The sequence below is a fragment of the Opisthorchis viverrini genome (genome assembly GCF_000715545.1).
Source record: "Opisthorchis viverrini unplaced genomic scaffold opera_v5_85, whole genome shotgun sequence".
Lineage (NCBI taxonomy): Eukaryota > Metazoa > Platyhelminthes > Trematoda > Opisthorchiida > Opisthorchiidae > Opisthorchis > Opisthorchis viverrini.
In genome coordinates, this window is record NW_008751740.1 from 1,033,782 (window position 1) to 1,060,422 (window position 26,641).

Genomic DNA, 26,641 nt, shown 5'->3' on the forward strand with positions numbered 1-26,641 from the left:
CTTTTATCACGAGACTTTCTAACACACTGTCTGAATTGGTCCACTTATGCCTCTTTCTAGACTTTGTTAAGTTTATGTAGCTGATAAATGGAACGGAAATGCTTGCATACAGTGAAATATTCGTTTCTCAATTGGCTTAGATAGGAACACCTTTGTGGTTGAAGATCTTGCTGGTGAGTCAGCTAGTGATAGGAAAGACAACTAATCACCTGATCTACCAGAAACGACTTTCATATTGGAATGCCGCGTGTAAGTAACAGCAAAGCACGGGTGATAGACGAATGGTATGTACTCACCGGACGAATATTTCCCAGTTTCAGCTGAAGGCTGAGAAAATAGCTGAGCAATTGGTAGTAGTCACAATAGGAGACACAATTGTTTACAAGACGAGTGGATGTTTAACGGACCAGCCGTATTTTTCAATGAATATGATAAACTCGATTTCAGTGCTTCCTTCTTTTGGAGCGGACTTGCGGGAATAACCTCGCTGGAAAAAGATGAGGATGACCGAATCACAACAGAAAATTGAGTGCCAAATTGAGTGCGCCCGACGAACCAACCAGACACAAGAGATTGAGACCAACTCACATTCACAGGGGACGAATCAAACTACATGAAGACCACCTTCAGAGCTACCAGATGTCGTTTAGATGAGGAGAGATTCACCCACCAACCCGCGCACCGATGATGTCGCTTCAATCGGTGATGAAATGTTTGCGATCCAACTGCCAAGCTCGATGAACAGACCAACAACCAGGAAGAGGACTGTTCAGACGAGAGTTAGGTGAACTTGAAGTATACAAATCTGGAAACCAAGCACAATAACGAGATGATATTCTCCGATTGCAGTTAAGTTACACAATAACTCGATCTATTCGTGAAATGTCTCGATTTGGGGCAGTTATGTTGGCGGTAAAAACAAATATCTGCCTGTCTGTACTTCAAAACAGAATCTAGGAAAGAGTTCGCCACATTAAGGACGCTTTAATAATCGACTGTGGCTTCACTTCACTCAATTCTCCTTCCATCTCTCTGAGTCCACAAGCGGATCTTTTCCAGATGAGCCCCGCCACTAATGCAAAAAGTGCGTGTGCGAAAAGTTAAGCCCCACCCTTTTTGCCGGCTCCAATTTAAAGTACGCACACAACCTTGAGCTATTTTTGATGAAAACATTTCCTTATCCGCATCTTGGCTCATTTTGTGCAAAAATTATCTCCGTTCAGACGTGAAACCTTAAATGAACTCTGACGCTTTCAACTCTCGTTCATGACAAGGAGACGGCAATACGTTTTTCGTAAAGTCACGCAGTGATCCATCAGCAACGTTTATGCAACAATGACCACAAAATGACACTTTCAACTGTTTCTGACAGGTGGAAGTGGTGTGCCCGCTAATTTCCTGGTAGATTTTCATAAAAGAAACTGGTCACAAAGTTGTTGATAACTCCTCGACAGCCCACGACCGGTTTCACCCTTTTGGGGATCATCAGGTAGGCGCAGTCCTCGGGTTTCGAGGCCCTGAGTTTCCTGGTACACTCTTTTCCTTATAGGAGCACTTAAAATATGGCACCAAGATCGTTTACCCCATCAAAGTGTTCCTGAAATTATAGTTCCGTAACACAAATGTGGCTGACAGATGTGGTTTTTACACCAGGTTTTTATTAGACAGAAATTTCGGAAAATAGATGCAGCCTACTTTGAAAAAATGTTACTCAGTGGCCAGTGATGAGTTTCCTGGTCCAATGTTATGTTTAAAGTAATATCCGGGTAATTCAGCTCTTCTTTATGTTTACTCCCCGCACCCCATGACATCAGTGCATTTTTCACAACATACCACGACATCTGATGATAACGCACAAGCGGTGTCCCAAAAGGTTTGGGGATAATTAAGTCAGAGGACGATTTTGTTGTCGGGTTTCACTTAACCCCAACTCGGTGATGAGAAAACGGACACAACAGTTTACTTGATGAAATCAAACTGACGCAAACAAAATTACAGCCAGCGCATCTTCAATTAAGTCCGACGGACAGAAATTGCGCATTTGATCCACTCCTATCCCAATCTCAAGAGATTTTCTGCGGATTTTGCCACTAAGTGTCGCACAGTTCCCAGCGGAACAGAGTGGCTGAGTGTCCTTCAGCTGGCTGACAAATGCCTGAAGAGTTTTCAAGTCGAAACCGCATTCGTTGCAACAAAAAACATTATACTCTAACAGATTTGAGCCAGAAGCAACCTCAAGTGTTTTCTTTTCGGACAAAATTTGGCTTGCATATGTATGTGCTTTGAAAAAAACGCCAATTTGATTTATAGTAAGTTTCCATTTTCAACTTGGATTTGCGAAAATAAATTTGTCTCAACTCATTTCAGCTTGGAATGAAAACTCACTTGCAGGAGACCTAATTTTTTGACGAATAATCAGACAGCGAGTAGCTTCCTTTATGAAAATATACTGCGATATCTCGAATATCTTGCCAACTGAATCATGAGGCGGCCTGTGTGCAGCACATTCAGTTGTAGAATATCATAGATGAGAGATTCCGTTGAGTCTCTCGTGAAAACCAAATTGATTGGCAAATGAGTGTATTTGTCGGTAACAGTCCAATTTGGGTTCAAGTATATCTTAAGGTTGACGGAAACTCGGGGACTGCGCCCACCTGATGAGCCCGAACTGGAAGGGCGAAACCGGTCATGGGCTGTCGAAGAGTCTTCAGCAACCTTGTGAGTAGTTTCCTTTACGAAAATACACTGCGATATCTCGCATATCGTGCCAACTGAAACATGAGGCGACCTGTGTGCATCACATCCAGTTGTAGAATATCATAGACGAGAGATTCCGTTGAGTCAAAACCAAATTGATTTGCAAATTAGTGTATATCTCAGACAGTAAGATGTTTCGGAGCATTTTTAACACGCTGGGATGTAAGAGGGATAAAACCGTCAGCTGATGCCGCACAAGTCTTGGTCGAAAAACCTTGGATAAACTGATCACTATGTAAATTTCTATAACATGATTTTCTTTGAAAGTTCAGTGAGAGGATAAGAGTTCGGTGATCTACCTACACCGTCCGTTGAGCAATGTTTATAGGAAAAGTTGAGTAGATGATGTCTCTACATCTACAATTCCAGTGGATCAAGGCCGCTAGGTTGAATAACACAAGGGAATGCGTGCACTTGGTTGCCTCGATTACCACAACTTGTCACCAGCAGTTTTGGCTGACCAGGCATCTGGAGGTGAACTACATTAGAATGATGACACAGCTTGCCCTCAGAAAATGACGAGGGTAACAACAGAAACATCGATTACCTACTACCTTGTAGCAGACCCACCGTCCCGCGATAATAAGTCAAGTAGATTCTTATAATATATTCAAGTAAACCCGAGCCCGGAATGCTCCGGTGATATTCACAAAACCATTTATGGTAACCAAACAGATGAAAGACAGGGCTTTACTGGATGTAGAGTTAAGCGTTCGTCCAAAAACTGGACAAAACTCTTACAAGGCCACCCAGGTTTTCGTAATAAGCCATGATTAAGCCTTTATACGCCATCCATTAGATGCACAGTTCACTGGAAGAAGAGGACAAGGGGGAAACTTAACAAAACTGGCATTCCAGTCCAGGTAAACAACAAGAAAGTTGGCCGAGCATAACGTGTTTGAGGATTTTGTTGAGAAAACACCCTAATCTCTGATAGATTTGCATGTCAGCTAGTGAAATGGGGTGAGCAGAATCATTCCCCAAAAGAAGGACACACTCACAGAGAGGTGCTATTCCCAGTAAATCAAAACATAAAACGAAGGAAAACGCTTTGAAAAATTCTTGTAAGAAGGCTGCTCACATGATGTCCTATCATTTTGCAAGAAGTAACGCGTCACTGACTAAAAAGTTTCCCCCAGAAAGCATAAAGAATAGATTCAAATTTACCCATAGAAGGATGATTCACGAAGAGGATAGAGTTAACGTGTCTTCTACAGGGTATACTTGACCGATTTCGACCGGCCTATTTCGCGCTCAATGAGGGGCATTGTCACTGCAATATTCAAGGGAAGTTCAAAAGAAATTTGCCCCGTTTGCCTTGAACGAGAAACCGCAAAATGCGATAATGGAATTGTCTATTAGAGGCCCATTGCCAGTATGCACAGTTTTCAAGTTTTATAGTAATGTACTACGAGAGGTTCAGTGAGCAAGATAAGAGTGCATGCGGCATACAGGTTGGCGCTGGAAGCTTGTGCCTTTCAAAACAGTCCAATAAGACAAGTTCATCTTCATACATCATGTACACCACAACTAGCAACAACAATTAGACTCCAGACAGAATGAAAGAAGGTCGTTTTATAAAAAGGTAGAGTATAAGCTAAGTAAAACAACTGGCCACTCCGAGCCGCTCGTTTCCCACCACTTTTCGGAACCTAGCGGTCTAAAATGTGGGGCACCTGGTTGAGTAAGGAGACTTTGGAATTTCCAACGGAGTCGGTCTATTTTGAAAAGCCAAGAAATACTGAACAGCTGTTTCACCTATATTGGCAGTCATTCGTAGTGCATATTTCAAGAAACTCCAGGGAGCCTGGAACCTCCAACCTCCCGTTTAACGGTTTAAAGTTTTGACCATCTAGCCATAAGTGACAAACCAGTCTTTCACTCACGGGATATACATTACTTGGTCACACCTATTGACCGGCTGCTCTGGTGTTTAACTTTCATACAGGAAACTACTGACAAGGTTGCCTAAAAACTCTCCGAAGCGTAGTTTCCTTTATGAAAATATACGGCGATATCTCGAGTATCGCACCAACTGAAACAAGAGGCGGCCTTTGTGCAACACATTCAGTTGAAGAACATCATAAACGAAAGACTCAGTTGGGGCTCCCGTGAAAACCAAATTGATTTGCAAATGAGTGTATTTGATGTTTAATTCTTCAGGTGAATTTTATTCTTCATCTGAACCACTACCAACAGTCCAGAAGCATCGAGTTAACGCACAAAATCAATGTTAGTTTCCTTACTGTCACCAAGAGCAACAAGGCTGCAGAAATCACTGTGCAGTCGTTCAACAGATTTCCAACTGCTGGCTGAGTTGAACAAGTTAATGCATAATTTTTTTCAGCTTTGAAGTTAGAATTCTGAAACCTGAAGTTGTTATCAGCAACACATGTGAGTGCTTGAAAAATTGTTCACAAAGGAGCTTAATCTGAACACCAGCTCCAGTGACCTACGCAACACGCTCAAGTTCGATTTGTTATCAGTACAGTTGTCTCGAGGCAAAAGGAAATGGCCAGCTTACAAGCACTGCTGGGATGAGGGTCGTTATAAAATAACGAGTTACCCAAGGATTTTTTTATTCGAAAACGTAAGCCTTATTGTGTTTGTTTTTCACAGGAGGCGTTTCGAAAACAGTAGATGTGAAGGCAAGCACAAGTACTTTCCAACAAAACATTAATTTTTTTCATTGTGATAGTGTTATGTTATATCACTGAGAGGAGAGGTAACTGAGCAAAATGTTGAAAAAATCAAAGGGATCTGGATCAGTAGATTTTACTTTGCCGCAAATGATTCCGGAGATCTAAATCCCTGTGATGAAGTCAAGTGTGCCAGCACTGTTAGCCCCTTCGTGTTTGACAGCACACGAGACCACACTATCCAGAAGCCGTAAAATGTTGTGACTTTTAAGCCACAGTAAATCGAAACGCGAAAAAGTCCTCTGTGTTTGCAAGGAAGCTCTTCGATAAAATTTTTGCCCTGCGCTTAGGCGGAATATTGGTGAGCATGTGGACGTCATATTTTCTATAATTTTGCACATTCGGGGGAACAATCTCTACCTGATGACATCTATGAGTAGATCAGTGGAAGAATAAATTCATAAGATGTATGCCATTTTAGTCTGAGAATTCGTCACTCGAGGAGCCGGTCGGTACGTGACCTCGTGATCCCGTGACTAAAGGAGGCGATGCGTTACGTCCTATGTCAGCTGGTCACGCTGTCGATCAGGCGCTCTTGGCCGCACGGTTAAGAGTTCAAGCTACTAACCAGAAATCACGGGTTCGAGACCTTCTGAAGTTCCATCAGATGCTTACTACTGATAATTCTCAGTAAGAATAAAACAGCTCACAGTATTTAAACGCCGGTTGGCTTCTCTTACATGACGAAATAACCTGAATCTAGGCACATTTTGTGTTTTTAAACAATCAGCCCCAAAATAGTTACCGCTTAGATTGTCAGAGTAAGGGTGAGCTCGTGGAAAAGTATTTGAATAATTGAAGGAACACCTAAACGAATAATTAGTAATACTAGCATCGTCAGTCGGGTCGTGGAGGTCCCGTCTGCTGTAGACAAATCACCTCGATGTCATGTTACATGCCAACAGCCTGATTAACCTCGCATCCAGTGAGGTGATGCGTCAGTGATGATGAATCCTGATAATATCGGAACTCAGTTTCGTCGGCATAGCCCACCTGCGCTAATCATTTGTGACAATCCAGACACGTATGCACTCGCTGACTAGCGGCAACACGCTCATCTCGCGCGTCATTTATCAGGTTGAAATCTCCGCACGACCAAGTATAAGTAACGGCAATATGTCATGGTGGGGGAAACTCAATCATTTTCGCATGTTGTGGACAGAAAACGCGTTCGAACGGAAGCATTTTAGATTTACCTACATATCAAAGGTCCTTCGTTTATTGCGGTAAAATCGGAAAAATCCACCAATGTGATGGTTTAGGTTAAATTTCTGTACCTTTCAGGATAAGATGCAATCAGCTCCACTTAGCCAGCTTATGATTTTGTAGATATATCCATAACTTTACTTGTGTCGTAATTTCTTTCGTAAAACATCTATCCACATCGGTTTACTAATCAAAATTGGTTCTATCGCTGAGACAGTATGATGCAGATTGCGGTACAGCAGAATTTCGGTTTCCATCCTCGTAGAATACTTCGATGTATTCAGGAAAGCCCACTTGAGTGACGCGGAAAATCACAAGACAGAAATTGTGGATTTTTGAGATTTATCAAAAGCTGCGGTACTACATTTATGAATTACGTAATAAAAGGGGGTACAAACCTCAACTTTTGGGGGTTCCCTTCAAAACTGTTGCACAAAGTAGTGCAAGTCCAAAGAAAGCCCGGAGAAGATGGCAAATCGATCTTAGCTTGCGACACACGCCTGGGTACAACACGTGATAACGCAAGATGGTCAAAAAGCGCGCGTAAAGAATGGCTGACCAAATTGGTTTGACAAGTCAAGGGTTAAAAGTTCATGAGGGATTACAAATGCGTATCGAGTCTGTGAGGTAGACACAGTAAACAGTAGCAGACAAGAGGAGAGTTTGGCCGAGGAAAAGAAGTACAATCCTAATGTGTTTGTCCTCAAGATACAACCCAGAAAACAAAATTACGTCATGTGAACTTGTGACCAAAATAATTGGTCTTGCATGCATAAGCTGGGTATTAAGATGTATCACTGTAGGTCAGAAGTTGAGGATGATGCGAGTTTGTGTGAGTGGACCGAGACGCGCCACGCGCACACGAACCGCTGGGCCTCCAATTTGACGTGTGCCATGGGGTCATTTCTCTCTCAGTGTGATGCTTTTTGCAACCGGTTCAGTCTCTTTATTCGCGTAATTTACACATCCATTCCTCCATTTAAACTGCTCGTTCTCATAACTGGAGTGCTTACCGCACTGTGACCCGTCAAACGCTGTGGTGCGTCGCACTAAACATTAAATTAATTCTATGGTCATATCCTCACCAAAAGAGATGTTGTCACGTCTTTCACCGGATTGTGTGTGTACCTTTTTGAATACCCTTGTTGAATAGTTCATGCGGAAAGTCGACCAGAAGTAAGTGGCTTGCAACCGGAACGTCGAACACTCATGCACTTCCTGGCCACCTCCACAATGAGCGGTTATCACAATATGTAACGCCCAGTAGATCGTGCGCCTTCAAATTATCATTGACCGGTTGGAACAAGCCTGTCCGGTCATGCCAAGACCACTTTCATTCTTTTCAAGAACCCGCTCCTTGAACGCAGAAAATGCAGTTGGAGACACCCTTTCTCTCTACTAATAACTACACCCATGTCAATCGAAGTTAACACAATCAGACTTGCAAATTTCTTACCCTGTCACTCCTGTTCCTGTTCTTGCTTGTACAACCCACAGATTCAATCATACCGGGAGACGTTTCAGCTTGTTCGGGTTATGCGTGTTGCTCTACTTCTCCGTTTGCCAACTCCCTTCTACTTTTCAAACGTTGTCAGTATTGTCAGATAGTGCATTTCTTTTCCATACTTGAAACAAGAATCCACTTTCTTGGAAATTTTCCAAGTACTCAACGTGAACATTCGCCTCTTCAGGTGCGAAAATTCGGGCACGCAGATGGTTGCATGCCTGTCTGGTATACTAGATCCATCGTACGATTAAAGAGTCGTTCTTCTGACGCATTCGTTCGTGGGGAAAGCTGAATCACAGTCCGTTCCGTATTATTTCAGCCATCCAGAAATATCTAGCTAGTACAATGGCATGCCTGTTCTCACAAATTTGCACAGGTAGATGAAAGCATCTGGAAACATTCTGACATGTTGCATGAAAGCACTATTCATTGTTGTTTTATCTATCTGACAAGTAATCAAGCAACCAATTAAGCCAATCCGATAAAGTACGCAGGACCAAAACGACGAGTGATTCGGAAGAAAAAAACTGATAGACAACCGAATAAATGGGCCGTACAATTTTGTTCTTGTTCCACTCTAGATGGGATGACTGAAATTCATGTGCAGTACACGTGGGCATCTTTTTGCTTACTGAACATTCTGCATCCACCGAGCTGGCAAATGTCGTTTCTCTACTACGCTTACAACCACGATGTACACAATATTTTCAACAACCTGATGAATTCATTCATTGTGGAATGCCTCCCGAAATCCTTGTAACTTGTGTTTATGCCTTCAGCTAACTTTTTTGATCTGCATGCTTCAGTTCACTACAAGACTCTGCATTCACTTGGGAGAAACCACGCGTGGTTTAACAACCAGCGCACGGTCACCAACGCGTCTCAGCGTCACTAATTGGTGATATAATTTTTTAAACAAGAGCTTCAGCTTGCATATTTAGTTCACAACCGATTCCTCAGAAATTATTAATATCTGTCAAAAGCGAAATCAAGACGGATACAACTATCTTCGCTTTTGTTGATTAGGTGAGAAAGATTCAGGAAAAAATACGACTAGGTTGATTGTTTGTGCTCATAAACCATTTTCTAAACATCCACCGTTTAAGCAAACCATCGATTGTACCTACAAAGTACAATACAATTAGAAAAAGGGAATTTGCGATCTATTTCATGGAGAAATCTCTTCCATGAGATCACCAAAAGATCGCGGTTGACATGGAAGCATATTGCGGGCTTTGAAAGACAGTTGTACCTCCTTTACTGAGACGGCAGTAGAGCCGCACTAAAACCTACAACTGCTGGCCAAAAAATCTTCTAAAGCAGAATGTACTTTGAGACCTGGAATCGAAAACTAGTGAAAAAAGTTGCTTGAGGAACTCCGATATATTCAGGATGAGCCCAAACACTTCTATCACGACAAACTTACCTAGGCCAGTAAATTTATGAGATTCGTTACCAGCTAACTTGGTACACTTCGATTAGAACGGCAGATTTTAAAACCTCACATATCTAAACCATATCATTTTTCTACAAAGGAATATTACCTCTAAAATTCCCATGAATCCGAATAATAGCTGTTGTGAATCACAGTTGATGATTCCCTCGCACACTGGACCCATTGAGGGAGAGCGGGGTCCCCTCGATAATTGCGTTTCGTTCCCGCACACTGGACCCATTGAGGGAGAGCGGGATCCCCTCGATAACGAATTGCTTTTCGTTCCAGGTAGAAAACTTGCCAGAAGCAACACAAACGGTATGCAGGCAGTGCAAAGTGAACCGAATTGTCTAATAGATCGGTATGATGTGATCTCACCACAATCTTACTGGACGGAAAGAAGGAACAATCTCAGGACAAACAGCATTGAGTTATCTAGTTATACTGTTGAGCATCAAACCAGTGCTGACAGACAAGGTGAACTCGGTACTGAGATATATTTTCACTGGCTTGACTAGTCACGCCATTTGGATTGGATCAAACAGGAATCCTTGGGTGCTCATGATGAATCGGACCCAACCAGACTGGATCAGAATGGTTTATCGACATTCAGATGATTTAGGTCAACACGTATTTTCAATTTGTTTTAACGGATGGGTTTAAACAATGAAACCAGCATCTCTAAGAGTTGGAGGGGGTCGAATGTAGTCAAACAACAAAGGGCAATCAAAGACGATAAGGAATTTTAATAACGTGATTATATTTCTCAGGGCCTCCAGTAGACGTCATACGTTTTATGAAAGACAGGAAAAATAAGTCATGCTTAGTGAGAATCCTTGTTACGCAATCTACGGATTAAATGTTTCCCGCATTTTGAAGAAGAAAAGAAGATGCGTTGAGAGCTACCTGTGCACACGTTGGTTTAAGTACATGGTCTAAATACGCACACAGAAAGAGATTGGCGTGCGCTTCTTGGTTGTCGATCTGTTCACTCTCATGGGTCTTTAGGGCTTAGGTGGTAGTCCTTACGGCGGTGAAGCATCGTTGCTGAACGCTGACGTCATGCTGTCGATGACGATGTGATGATGATGTCTGTCGCAATATGTACAGGTCAAACGGAATAAACCTCAGGAAATCATTAATTTTATCACATGTTTTGGCCTAGTCGCCCACTGAGAACTTTTCTTGAATTGCGAGTGACTATAGAAAGTCTTGGAGGTCTGCTTCTGTTTCACACGTAACGCACCGACTTTGCATAGCTTACCACTTCCATACCGAATCAAACTTGTCAATCAGTCAGCCCTCTTAATCCCAAAGCCTCAAATGATACGAAAACATTGGGGTGATTTTGAAAAATAAGGAACCGGTTGGGGTTTTCCTGTTCGATGTGGAGAAGCCTGCTACTGTTGGGGTAGCTGAACACAGTTCGGCAGCCCACGGCGAGTTTCGAACTTCTTGAGTCTCGTCAGGTATGCGCAACCTCCCATTTCTAATCGAATAACTCCCCTGGTGGTAGCCCAACTCGATCTGAACTGGCAACAGTAGCACATCGGTTAGAGTGCTTAATCCAATCCAGTAAAGCTGACCGTAGCGCCGTAGAGCATTTTGATCACTCACCTCGCTCGACAACGATTCATCTCACTTAGCACTTGTTTCCGCCACTAGTATTGCACAACCGTGCTTGATTAATTCAACGCGTAAAAGATTAAGGATGTTGTAATGCTGGAGGAAGGAGATATCTTGACTCGGTTGTTTTAAACAAGGCGGGCTAATCTGTTTGAATATTGTCTGTCCATGCTTATACACCCAGGCTTTCACTGGACAAACAGCTTGCAAAATGGTCAGTAAGTAGGCAGGTTGCTTGCAAGTTGTGTGGTTTTATTTGTCAGGCCGAATTCAAAACATTAAACCTATTCGTATTTCGATGACGCCTGTGACTTAACGATGTAGAGCAACAGAGTTCTTTTGTGGCCCGCAGGTATTTTTACGACGGAGCAATCAGCGGGAAATTATATTTTAAAAAAGTATAAAAAACACGCGTAAATGACACGTTAGGTGTGACGAAGGAGAGACAACAACCCACCAATATGTTGTAATAACGTTTGCATTGGAAATGGCAAACAAACTTGCTTTTTGAATATTTTGTTCACCGAGAGTACCGACGATGGGATATTTCATTCCTTCTACCTACCTGGACTGTGTATCACCTAACTTTTACAGCTTGTTTCATGCAAAGGTGCCTTGGTCTAAACCATATTTTTTGGAACAAGACTGATTTGCACACCAAATCTCAGGTCAGACAATAATTCTGAACATTTCACCAAAAAATAACCCACAACAGGTGAAAAAGAACAGACGATAGCAGCTTGTTTACTCCAGTGTGTTCTACAATTGTGACCATCTTTCCAAGCATTTTAAGTGCAACCATGCGCACAACATACGGTGCGGCAACTACAACGGCTACGCTAATGCTGCCTGTCGAACTACTAAAGTTAACTTTATCAAGCAGTCATAGTACTTACCCAGTGGTAGAACCGAACAAAGGCTTGAAACTAGACCAAATGATCATATGTCCAAATAGCTTCGCACAATGTTGGATTTGGAAATGCAAATCCCCGATCTCGAAGAATATGATAGATTCAGGGCGCAGAACTGATCCTCGCTGATCTTTCCAGTACTAGTGTCGTTCACATACCCCTTGGACTCAAGCCTGTACTGTGCGCTCAGTGAGACTGAAAATTTTGCATTGACAGAGTACGTCTTGTTCTAGTTCCACATGAACGATGTGACTAGCCCGGCTGTTAGTTTCACTTGTTCCTTGTTGTAGGGTCTGGAGTGTACGGAACAAATTAGTTCCCCTAAACTGTTGCTCTCAATGACTTGCTCACACTTACCCAGAGACCTTATTGTTACAAATGTTCTTCTGTCCTTAAGTACCAGAATAGGTTCTCTTTCCAGTACTACGAGAAATCGGTTATTAGCTTTGAATTAACGTATTATTTCCAGCTAGTAGCGAGGTCCCAATTGTCACTGGGAGACTAGTGACCTGCGACGGTGTTAGCTGAGTCATAAACCGCGATGTCAAAGCACTCAGTTGAGTGGATGAGTATCCCCTTACTGCGCACTTTTTCATTCGCGATGAATGGATGAATGTTGTTTAGCGAACCTACAAGTTGTGTTTTCCTCGGATTCATTGAAACCATATGCGCACGTTATCATAGACTGTAGAAGAACACAAGAATTTTTTAACTTATCAGCCATTCGAGACCGAGCGAATTCAGATCTTCACAGTCTGCGTGGTTGCACATGCCTGCCTTTAAATCGCACATTTTTGCAAGGCACATCACAAGTGAACTCACTAGCAGGCGGTCAGTTTTTTTCGGAAAAGAGGCTGTACAGCGGTTGGTAGCAGAAAATAATAGCTTCGAAATTGCATTCCCAGTGGAACGTGGAATCAGTGTAATGTCTCAGGCCGTATCGATCTGAAGATGGAAAGCATGATTATTCACATAAAAGTGTGATACGTTTTCTGTGGGATGCAAAAGCCACTTTGAATAATATGAAAACAGCATTTGACGGACGCTGCTTCCAGTGTGATTTAGAAGCGGTTCTGAATGCTCTTTTTCGGTAATCACTCGGCCTGGTTATCTGTGGAAAATAAAACCCTTCTTTGCGATCATTATGATAGCACGTCTAGCATTGCTTTTCTCTGAATGCGCGGAAACGGATGTCGACACAGAACCAACACAGTGTAGAAGGCTTTCCGTATTTGTGATTGAAGTTGCGTTGCATCGCCTTATTACTGTTTCCAGAAACACGGTGCACCATGTCGTATGAGCCGGATGATGTTTGGCCGATTATTGTACTGTTTTGGTTCAGTTGGATGAGACACTGACATCCAGCACTGAAGAAAAGAGGCTGTACAGCGGTTGGTAGCAGAAAATAATAGCTTCGAAATTGCATTCCCAGTGGAACGTGGAATCAGTGTAATGACGGACGCTGCTTCCAGTGTGATTTAGAAGCGGTTCTGAATGCTCTTTTTCGGTAATCACTCGGCCTGGTTATCTGTGGAAAATAAAACCCTTCTTTGCGATCATTATGATAGCACGTCTAGCATTGCTTTTCTCTGAATGCGCGGAAACGGATGTCGACACAGAACCAACACAGTGTAGAAGGCTTTCCGTATTTGTGATTGAAGTTGCGTTGCATCGCCTTATTACTGTTTCCAGAAACACGGTGCACCATGTCGTATGAGCCGGATGATGTTTGGCCGATTATTGTACTGTTTTGGTTCAGTTGGATGAGACACTGATATCCAGCACTGAACTCCTGTAAGGTTATCTTTGGGTTTCGTTCCAGTTAGTGCTAAAATCTTGTCCAAATGCTTGCAGAACGAGAGGAATAGGTGCCAGATATATAGTGCATTTGAACTGAGTTCCGTCCATACGGCATTAACGAATGACAAGTGGTGTAAAACCAACAAAGTCGTCTAACTTCATAACTAATTTAGGGCATTGGTATTGCATTCTGAACAAGGACGTCGTGTCGCCAAATATTGTCATAAATATCTGGATAGTGTTGTCGAAGTTGAGATCACTGAGCTTGTGTATCGGTTATGATCCCGTGTGATGAGTTTCTGAAGAAACAGCCGTAACTTCCATTGGCGAAATCAACTCTGAATATAGCTTCGTGTCCCTTGAACCAAGAGTTGAAAGTTCGATCTGCACCCACTCGGTGGCGGAATCAGCAATAAAGTCCTCGGATGAGACTGATGGTTGACTTATGCTACTTTCTGGGGTCTGAACTCCCATAGTTTTGGTCAATAATTCTGTGCGTTTCAGTTACGTGTGCTTAAGTCGCTTTTGTTGCCGATGTTGCGCATGCCAAAACTGCTTTTGCTGGTGTTCCAAAATAAACTGTCCAACCTATTCGAAACAGTTGGAATCCTGCTGCGTTAGCGGGGCTCGTTTAATCTCGTGACGTCTTACATCGTCACCTAAAGTCGGCAAAAATGTGTAATCAGACACTCTGGTAAGTATCAGATCACGTGATTATAATCACGCGTCACAAAACGGGTGTTTTGAAGAAATGCGGAAAGTTGAAAATACGCAATGCTGAAGTTGCAAAATTATAGGGTAGCATCACGTTAACATGGTAAAAGCAACCAACGGCTAATATACACAGTAATCAGATATTCAAAATCGCTCGGAAAAGTGAAAAAGGCAATATATCAAATCATTGATAGTTCTGGTGAGTTGACCGGCAAATGAGCACGGTACAGTTTCCCAGCTTATTGAGCTAAATAGTCAGCTTGTAAATGTTCAGTTACCTTACGGGAGAACATGGTCACCTCCTACTGAAGATATCTTCAGCCTTATGAGTGGTATATTACATCAGTAAAAACCACATGTTAAAAACTGGATGGCAAGATGGATGGATGGATGTGCTCATTAGTGGTAATGAGGTAATCACATTGTAGAAACTAAGTTACCTTGATTCTGCAGAACCTATTTTAATTGCCTACTTGCCATAGACTACGCCTAGTATCTGACAAAACGCTACGAGTCAACACGAATTCCGCTTGGTTTTCATGCTCACTTATTGAAATGAAAGAGTGATTTCCCTTGATTTATTTCGCCAGAACGGCCAGAAGACACAAGCTTCAGGATGTGGCTGAATAATGAAAAAAGGAAAGCCCCATAGGTGCTGGTTGTGTCCATCGAACTTATTTCGTTGGCAATGTAAGGAGATCCTGAAATCTTCCATGGAGATTTCGTTCTGTGAATGAGGCCAATCTAGTCTTAAAATCCAAAGAGCACTTATATCATCAGCAGTTCGCAACTCACTAATATCCAGGGTACTTGAGTCTGCTACTTTCAGGCAGTGCTTAAAAACCAAACCATCTGGCCACATGTTTCTGGTCGACAGTGGGAATGACTCGCACTTGGTCTTGCAATAACAACTCACCCTTCAATCACGGAATCCACATCAGGCGGTCACACACATATTGGCCGGTTCCTTGAGTGACTACTTCTCAACTGCCAATTTTAATCGCCATGTGAATTATTCTTCACTATGAATAGCTTATAAATTTCCGGTACTGGGTTACTATGAAGCTCACCAAACACAGGTAATATCATTATCCGTGTTAATGATTTGTGTCTTTTTTTGATAATTCTTGAATCACACTTGCAGTTCAGCTCCCCCCCCCAAAAAAAAAAGTTATCAAGTAGGAACCTCTTGGCCTTAATGTTGTGATTGTTCCTTAATGCTTAGAGTAAACTCAGAATTACAATGACAAAACGGCTGTGGATGTCGTCCCTTTGTTGAGTAGGAACCACAGGTGTTGTCGTGCAAATAGTATTTTCGCTACAATGCTCTACGCACCGACAACCTTTATGAAATCGGAAGACACTTGATTCCTTGTATTTGCCTTGTTAAAATTACAAACGTTGCACAGACAGGCGTTTTTGGATACATTTGTATTGCACACTAGCCTTTGTTTTCAAGATCGCAGGGTGGATGCTGTTCACATTTCGCAAAGCGTCAGAAAACCCGAAGAAACGAAGACCCGACAAAAGGTGTTGTTCCAGCTGCTCGTTTTCCTTGCATTCAGAATGACTAGAGGTTAGTCTTGATGAAAGACACTGCCAACCTAGTGTCCCGGACGTCATCCTTCAGCAAATTTCACTATGAAAAGTCGTACAACGCGCCCCGGACACAATCACAAATCCTCTGGCTGTAACACCATATGGGAATCTAAAAAGTGAACAACTGCCAACTTGGTAAGGGTTTTTAAAGCAATTCGAGGTCTGCCCACGTATATAATGAGAGTTTGGGGAGTTTGTGGGTATTGAATCCAACTTGACCTTACGATAATTCCTTTTGACCTCCAGTTGTTTTGCTAATCCGTGCCCACCACTGACGTTGCTGCAGAGGCCGTTTTTTACGACACTTGTGTATTGACATATGTGTCTGTATGTGAATGTGCACTGCTGACCTACCTACCCATGCGCGTTTGCTGAGCCTGCATTGACTTGTTTTCTCATGGGTTCCGTGTGATCGTACGTCCAGTGAGAATCACGAGACTCTCGTCGGAAGGGCGACCGCAACCCACGCCGCTGTGCCATCCTTCCGCTCGCCGTTGTTTGGTGTGCGCACGTTGACTACATTGTGCGGGTCAGTGACAGACCTGTGAAATTGTTGACGCTGCGAACGTGAACAATTGAGGTTTGTTATATACATTTGATTACCCTTGTGTAAATAGTACCGTAGAACTACGAACCCAATTCTTCCTTTCGATATTCGGGATTGTCGAACCTATGAGTTCCAGAGCCTCAACCGTGGGCTGTTTCTAAAAAGCAGGAAACACTGGTAGCCAGATTGGCTCTTTTGGGTCCTACGGACAGAATCCTTGTGCAGAGAATCTGATTCTCCAGACAGCAGATGGCGGAATCAATGAAGGACGCATGTCAGAGAACGTGTGAATGTGTGGACGGGTGCCAGCAGATATCTGTCTGCCTGCCCAACTAGCACCCTTGATCGTGAATGAGGTTGCGTATGACATTATTTCTTCGAAGCTCTCGAAATAGGATTTTCTAGGGTTTCTGATTTCACTTGGACTCTCATGTTCGAATGAACAAACACCTAACTGTGACAGATTTCCTCACTGTGTTGGCATCTCAGATGTATGCAAATAGGAAATTCACAGTGGCAAATAGTACGAGTTTCTAATCCTGATAACAGTTCTTGGTAGGTGTCATTTAATTCCATTGATTCACCGCACTTTTTTAGTGATCGCAATGTTAATTTCGTGCGAAACGTTTCCTCGGCGATCGGCGATTTGTCTAGGTGTCCGTTTTAATTTGCGACAGTGAAATGCCAGCATGAACACCAGATCACCCAGATAATACTCTCGGGTTTCGCATCATGTTGTCATGGTACTTCTCCATCTTTTGGCCTGTTTTCTGGTGTGCGATTACTCCAGTAAACGAGTTTTGTAGACCTTGAATTGAGAGACCCAAGTACACCTAACATGAGCGGACCATTTGTAAGGTTGGAATGCATAACTGTGGCACGAACCAAGAGTTCTCCATATTTCATTTAGCTGAACCATCATGCATCAGGTGAAGATCAGTCGTTCGTGTTCACGTCTCAAAAATGTCTTATCACTCAGGCTATCGTACTTAGAATCCCACTCTCAGCCCCTCCCAGTTTTCTGTCCACCCGCCAACCAAGTTCTGCAACAGTCTACCCCCAGGCTGCAAAGCGATTCCCATTTTAGATGTGGAAGTAAATACATCTATCAAAGTACACTGTTATGGTAGTGTCCGAGTTAAAAGAACACAGTTGGTTTGCGAGCCCAAACAGTCAATTGTTTCCTGCCTCCAGTGCAACTGTCATTACCATGTGATGCACACCGAATCGTCCAACAAATCACAACTAGAGTTTATGGTTTTACGTTTGAGTGCTCCTTTTCTGCTTTTTGTCTTGTTTGACGATCCCCACACAAGCACTCTGATCAAACTGATTGTTTTTATGACCCAGGCGATTCACGCTTTCGACTGTCTATCTTTCTACATTCGAACTTACTCCCGAAATTGATTAACGTAAGCCACAAAATGTCCGACTGGACAAACAAGCAATTTAATCAGTCAGACGTCTAAATCACGGCAAATGGACGATATTGTTCCTATGGTTTCCCAGTATCGTCCACAGCTAATAGCCTTTTCATACATCATATGGAAACACCTATTCTATCTCATTTTTTCCAACTCACTCATTTGGCTGAGATATTCGATTTCACCGCCCAACCACAGACAAGGCTTTCTGGATTTGTTGACCAGTCAGTGCAGAACACTAGCTTTACCCTGGTGTTAAGCTTCCGAGGCCTCGTTGAGAACATGGTGTTCTCACTATGAATAAACGATAGAACCAGCTGAGATTCGTTTAATCCCCCACTAAAACGAATACAATTTGCGAATGAGTTATTTTTCGCCCCCTGTGTTGGTGTCCGATTAATACACAGGGTTGAGGAAAGTCGGGTATTGCACCTATCTAATGAACCCGACGAAGGGCGAAACCGGTCTTAGCTTATTAACAGCCTTGTAAGTAGTATCGCTTTTTGGCTCTGGATGTCCTTTGATCCGTAAGCCCCATAGACGTGAGAATTTTATCGCTACCCAAAATCTCCATAGGATCGTCATATTGGGGCGCTCTTCACGTTGATAAAACCCCACCAAGAGTTTAAAACATCTTCGATAACAAAATCCTCACAAATTACGTTTACAGTTCTCGTTTCACGGAATGACCGTTGAATTGGACAAGCCAAACCACAAGAAAACTCGACAAGCGTACTGCAGAGTGCATTCCAAACAGTCCACTTTAAAAACTTGTTACGAAGTTGTTTAAAGGGCCTGGTAGTAGCTCGACCACTCCATCGCACTCATCTATCAAAACCATCCCCTACAAGGCTCATCATCCGAAAGTATGACTCGATGCTTACTTAACTTCTCATGAATATTTAAAAAAACTTAGGTATATTTCTAGTTGTTCACCTGTAGCGGGACTTTCAAAAACAAAAGCGAATTCCGGATTAAGCTGAAGATGATGTCGGTGATCGGCGTTTGAAATCTGAATAAAAAGTTAGACAATCGCATCGCACTGCATCCAAGTGGCTAGTCCCAACCGAGACAAATCAAACTGCATTTTCAGGCTGGCAGGCTGACATCCGTTTGGAGGAACAAGGCACTGAAAACCCACGTTGAATGAGTTCAGAAGTTGTACCGCTTGGCCAGGATTTAAGTCGATTGCAAACTTCTTTGAGAAAGATTACTACGGCTAGGTTTCCAGGGTACCACAGTGCCAAAAGCTTTTGGTAAATTATCTATAAATTTATGGGTCTTGTGAACTAGTCGCACCCACAATCTGAGACTTTACGCCCAACAGAATGACCATACAAAGTGGACTGTTGATAACTGTATAGATGTTGGTGAGGAGAAAAATAGACGAAAGAAATCGCTCAAAAGCTGGCGGCTTCAAACAGATGTTCGTGGTGGAAGCAGTTCTTCAAAATAAACTTTCAACAAAACTGTCTATCATCATTCTAAGTACGGCCAGATAGAGGATCCATCTGAGTGGTTTTATGGAACGAGGCCTTGACCAGGTTTACACTTGTGACTATTCCGTGGTCATAAAACGAATCTGGAAAGCAGGTTTGAGGCACGGTGCTTTGGAGAATTAACGAATGAGCCAGGTCGGAAATCGCGAACAGATTTCATCCAGATGCAGGCTAAATGTCACTAGTCCCGACTGCCGCTGAATTTTCCGTTCTCATCCAACCAGTGGTAGTTTCACTACATACCATACAAACAAACCGTTTGTACAACTTAGGGTCAGTTCTCGGCTTTAAGGCACAGAGCTACCAGAACAACACGTTGCCTACCGGAATTTCGCAAAGCTTCATCGAAGGCGGTCCAAACCCGGTGCGAAAAGAAGCACCTTTCAAGGTATGCGAGACAGTTCACCGTACATCACTAAAATATATTGCTCCGCGTACTTCTTTTGGAGATCGATGGAAGTGTAACTCAGTTATTTTGTCAACTTTAGCTTATCCTTGGTACGAAAATTTCGTTTACACTCCCTACATTTTTTGCAGTCTCGGTACGTCCGCATGCTTTTGAATGGATTTAAGGCCGTGGGCATTTACATAACAGCCTAACTATTATGAAAGGAGCTGAATGTTCAGTTGTAACACCCCTTTGGTAACTAGTTGCCATGCCACCCGAGGGAAGCACGAGGGCTCAGATACTGCCAGGTTGCCCAAGCCTAGACAGGAGACGTCGATAGGCAGAGGTCGGGTTCGAACTACGGAACTTCCGGTCAGTAAATTCGCTGTCTAACCAATTGGGCCATCTTGTCCCCACTATTATGTATCCAGATGAACTAGTTAGTTGGTTAATAATAGATCGGGTAATGCGTTGCAATCTCTCGTAATATCTACTCTAGAAAAAGATGGAAAATTGTTTCAACCTTGAAATTTCTGACTGTGGGAAATCGGTTAGAAATCATAAAGATTCCTGCATTGTGGATAAGGACAGGGCGAACTCCTGGTTCTTGTTTCGCATATTCTCCCAGAAGCAAATTCAGGTTCGTGGACCGTCAAAATGGCAATTCTCGCTTTCGCTGCTGGTAGTGTTTTTTTTCAGCCAAAGGCAAGACCACCTACTGCCTCAAGTCTATGCTGTGTGAACTGATGTCTGCCACATGTTAGTATTTCGAACGCAAATACTATCAGAACGTTCGGTAAACATACTATTCGCTAAATATAAATGTGGGGTGTTGTCCTGTGGTCGAATCCATTGCACCTGTGTATTCACAATCCTCACCAACATCTACTTTACACAACTTCATTGAGCTTACGCTAAAACATTGGTATTTTTAGGCCCTAGCCGAAAAGATTAAATGAAATTTTGTGAACGAAATATTTCGAATGGACAAATCTCACTGCCTTTCAATGGTTACTCAATAAGACATCTTTACAGGAATGTATATTTCGTGGTTTCACGGAAACTGACAAAGAATCGCCGGCTACCTCTGATTTGACCCAAGCGAATAATTATTTCATTCATACCGAGAATACAACTCATTAGGGACTACTAATTACGATCAATAATAATCGGTTGAATACGTGGGTGTCACACAGGGCGAAAACGGCTACGGGGAAATTAGCACTGAAGTGACTTTCATAGCGAAACACAATCCTTTGCACACCGATTCGGTTTTCACGAGAGGCCCACCTGAAACCCAGCTTAATCACTAGTTTATGATCATAAAGGAAGCTACTCACAAGGTTGCTGAAAGCTCTTCGGCGGCCCACGACCGCTTTCGCCCTTCTGTGAGCTCATCAGGTAGGCGCAATCCCCGAGTTTCCGTCAACCTTATGGTCTGCTCGAACCCAAACTGCCGTCTCGTGTTTCATTTGGTACGATATTCGAGATGTCATAAACGAGAGTGTGAGTCTCCCATCAAAATCAAATTGGTGTAAAAATAAGTGTATTCTTCTAGTTCTGAGCAATGCAGGTTCAAGAAAAACATAAGGTTGACGGGAACTCTAGGACTGCGTCGTGAGCTGTCGAAGAATTTTTAGCAACCTTGTAAGTAGTTTCGGACCTTGATAGTACTTGGTACTCTCACAGTACAATGCACGGCCTGCTCTGAGTACTGTACACGTCCAAGCGAACTTTAACCTAATCAGTAGGCGATCCATTTGGCAGGCTTACTGGAGAATATGATGTCCTAAATTGAACGGTAATGCAGTAAATTTTTTTTTCAATATGTGTCACAGTATGCCGATAGCTATGGGGAATCTGGTTCAAGTGGTTGTCGTGTTTAGTGCGTTTGGAAGTTGAAACCGGACCAGTTACTCGAGAAAACCACCCCCTTTGACGGCTCCCAAGGGACCAATTACTCGAGAAAAACGACACACTTGACCGGCTCCCAAGGCCGGCTTTTTTTATATTAATCCGGCGCCAATGCGAAAACATTTGAGGGGATATTGCTAACATTGTTTTTTGAAGAGGTCCATGTAGGCGATTGTTAAGTTCTGTCACTCACGTTTGGTATGGTTTGTACAACCGCGGGGATATCTGATGCTTCACAACTGTGGTACAAAGGGTGAGGAGCTGTGTCAGGTGAATTCTGGTGGCGCCATGTATTTGACGTTGGTCTTCTACAAGCTTATCCCTTCCTGCTCCGTCTAGGCTCGTTAGCTGCGCATACGGTATCTTCACAACCATTATGAGTGACGGATTCAGCAGAATACAGTTGATTTTGCCTCGTAAAAACCGACGTAGTGAGTAGTTGGTAGACTCGCATCCATCTGTTCTTCTTATTTTTTACGAGTCAGTCATTTCAGACGATGTAATAACCGTGTGTCTATTTTTTGCTGTAGGGGTCTACATATTTTTACTCGTATATTCCAAAACAGTTTGCCTCTCGAACGCTGTGCATGACACAATTGGGTAAAATGGGTCATGGTGACTGTAAAAAAAGCGAGGTCCGCTCAATTGTTGTATAAGTTGAGGACAAACTTAGTTGCGGCCTTCCAGAAGCACAGAGGATGTTTGTAAAAGAAGGTGCAGTATGGGCATGGTATGGATATGTATTCATACATACGTAATAGATAACATCGAGGATAAATCATGGCACAAGCAAGAGGAAAGTCAAAGGTTGGTAAAATTTTAATTTGGATGGACTCCCAAAACGGATATATATGTGGTTAATATGAGGCGATCTAAAAAAGCGCACAACACACCCAACTGTTGAAGTCGTCCCCAGAGGCTAGCACAACCCATTCTTTTCTAGCTCGGCCAATCTTCCTGCATGTGAATTTATTCAAAACCACTCTGTGATTGTCCCTCCCGGCTAATACATCACAAATTTATATGGTACCAGAAATCACGTGGAAAAGGTTAAGATCGGGCGTACATACACCTTAGAGAAATAGAAATCAAAGGAAGGGCGTTGAATGAGGTATGGGTCAAGGGGTCACGGAATCAGCTAGGTGACGTCAATGTGCAGACATACTTGTGGGACCGGATGTTTCCTAGGCCAGTTCAAGTTCAAACGTCGCACAAGTTTCAGAAGAGCTTGGTAAACAATCGGTAGTTTTTATTTGGGCACAAAAGCTTCATCAGGCCAAGTGAACAGGTCACAAAATTGGGCAGGTTATAAGACAGACGGGGAACCAATCAGTACGTTCTCTTCAGACTAAATCAGTGTTCAGTGTCAATTAATGGCTCTTGTCGGCTAGTGTGGGTGCCAAAATCTTGAATCGATGTGTTGGAGGGTTTCAAATTAGTTCCGATCGCTTTTCGTTCCTTTATCTTCCACTTCAGAGTGCTTCACTTGATGATTCGCCTCGGGTGCCGCTGTTGCAACGTTTCGCTTTTGACACAAAAGCTTCATCAGGCCAAGTGAACAGGTCACAAAATTGGCCAGGTTATAAGACAGACGGGGAACCAATCAGTAAGTTCTCTTCAGACTAAATCAGTGTTGAGTGTCAATTAACGGCTCTTGTCGGCTAGTGTGGGTGCCAAAATCTTGAATCGATGTGTTGGAGGGTTCCAAATTAGTTCCGATCGCTTTCCGTTCCTTAATCTTCCACTTCATAATGCTTCACCTGATGATTCGCCTCGGGTGCCGCTGTTAGATTTTCCTTAGTCTTTGTGGGGTTGTGAGTGTTCCGACAATTTAGTTTGAGGGGGGTTGAGGTCAAGTGGAATCCAAATCGCACAATTTTCTTTTTGGACGCAAAGTTGTGGATCTAGCGGTTGGATTCCAATTGCCTCTGCGATCATCAGCAGTCTGGGTCGCACCAGTCGTGATTGGTTCCGAGGTACCCAGTATATGATAGTGAAGGCTTGCTCCTTGTCTGTGGCATGACTGGTTTCGGCCAAATATGATGCAACCGCGCTTGAGCCTGGTTTCTTCCAACTACCACTCAGACATACGGGGTTGTGTTCTCGCATCCTGTCCGACAAATGCCTTATCGTACGACCAATGTATGGTGCTCGGCACGAGATCTCAACCTTTCTCACGTGATTTCTGGTACCATATAGGTTTGTGATGTTTTAGCCAATTACAGAAAACAAACTTTCTTCGCTACCTTCTTCGTTCTCACTACTGCTAATCAGTTTCGGCTTTGCATACGCTTGCTATGCCAAGCGAAATTACTTACAGCTGGAAAAATCTAAACGGAGTGATCTTTGATACGTACAGATTTGGTCAACGATTATTTCACATTGCTGTGTATCCCCATATAATTATTCATACTATCATGGCTGCAAGCCTTTATCTAAAATCGATGATATATGAGTCAACCTGAACTACGACAACAGGACGTCAGTATTCAGGGCTCGGTACCATTTGTACCAGGGAGTAAGTAAGGGGGAAAGACTGAATAAAAATTTCAATGTATAAAAGGTATCGTTGCATGGTGTGTAGTCTCTTTGCAAATTCTGCCCCCAGCAGAACATCATTATGCGCTATCCTCTACACAAGCAAGCAATGTGTTGTGTTCTCCGCTGGCACTAAGATTAGCAATTAGATGACCAGTTATTTCCAGTTAGTCAGCTTGTCATGATTTCTCACTTTTAAAGAACTTTAAGCAAAAGATGATAAGACCGACTTTGCCTCTTTCACCGTTATGTTAAAGAAAACGCAATCCGTTTCAAGGAACTTTATCGAGTGCTTACGGGCATACAGAGTTTTCGCTTCAGACTTGGATGTCCTCGTGTGCGCGGCATCCTCCATTCAATCTGTTTCACCATGATTAGTTCTGAAGCACGCGCCCACATATCCAATTGGGTAAGTTTTATCCTCACCCAACTTAATTTCTTCGACATTGTCCTTTCTGTCACCTACACGTGGTTCACCAGTGCAAATCGTTTACGAATGGCGCTCAGTATTGCTTGAGTAGTAAACGTCCCCTTGGATCAGTTCAATTCCTATTTGGGTTTGAATGTTTAATAACCCTGACAGTCCAGGGTAGAACTAACTGGTGGATTTGCATGAAATTTAGACAAACAATACCAGAGGTTTTGTTGTTTTTACCGCACCGCTGTTCCTTTTTTACACTTATTGTCGGCTGTAAAATCACTTAAATAATTCCACACCGTTCCATCGTCACGCTGGCTTGATTCTTCTGGCTACTCGTTTTCAGGCAAATAAATGAATATAGCAGTATGAGGGATTTGAAAATTTTAACTCACGTTTTTGTCCCCTAAGTAAAGTATCCGTGCCAAAAAGTCAAGAAGCACCGGGTAGGTTCTTCATCCTTACTGGGAGTCAACGGCATTGAACATCTCCGGAACACTCCAAGCTGCCACTTTTCCGTTTGTGTTCGAAAACTGAACCGCTCCAAAACAAACAGCTGATCAGCAGTCTGACTAACTTGGATTTAGACAGGCTCCTCATCTTTCAACCGCGCAATTCAATATTGACTGCTCTCCGAAGGACATCGTCTCAGATTTATGATACATGCGGATTGCGGATTATTCCTCCTGGGCCACTGGTGCGTTGCGCGTGGCAAGAAAAGATTGGGCACTTTTGGCACAGATTAACTTCACTAACAAGAGTGAATTTCGACTGAAATTTGCGCTGACCACACATCGAGGCAACAGAGGAATTTCGAGTCGCGTAATTATGTCCACGTAACCAGCTGATTCTCTTTTGGTGCACAATTTCCAAATTCAGTGGAACACATTTGATAATAATTTCATGTTTAAAATGAAACAATCAGTTTCTTTGTTTCATCAATTTGGTTTTTAACAGGCCTCGTGTAACTCGTTCATGTGACACACTTTAGCTCCAGACCGATAGCGGATGCGACGCCTGCAAATGACTGCTTGTTAGTCTGTTCACCGAGCCTCGCATTTCATCCTCAATCGAGGTGACATCGTCAGTGCGGGGTTGAGTGTTTTTTCCCGACAGTCCTAGTGTTACATGCGAGGGCATGGGATGATTAAAATTTGCCATCTTTTTTGTGAGTCTCTGATATAAATTGCTGCAGTCAAGTAATTTTCTCGTGATGCACTTAACCAGGGTTTTTAATTTTGTAGACCAGACAATGGGCTAGTTTTTATTATTGACTTTGGAATATGTTTTACTGTTAATTTTTCGACTTAATGTTCATTAGTATTATATTCACATTATAAGTAGTCTCTCGAGTGTTGCGAGTTTGCCGAAACTGAAAAAAACATAATACAGCAGTAGTTCATCACATCTTTGAGTTGATTTACTGCCCGTTTGGTGCTTTTATAAAACGCTCGATAGGATGTTTCAGTTTTTTAAAAATTGATGGTTAATCTGAATCGACCTATGTAGGTAACCGTAGGTTATCATCATAGATAAATGGTTGTATCTCTTCACGTGCACTGACGCTACTGGGTTATAGTCGGGAGACAAGAAGGCGACCAGAAGGAACTGTGTATTAAGGCAATTACAACTTTGTATATATATATATATATATATATA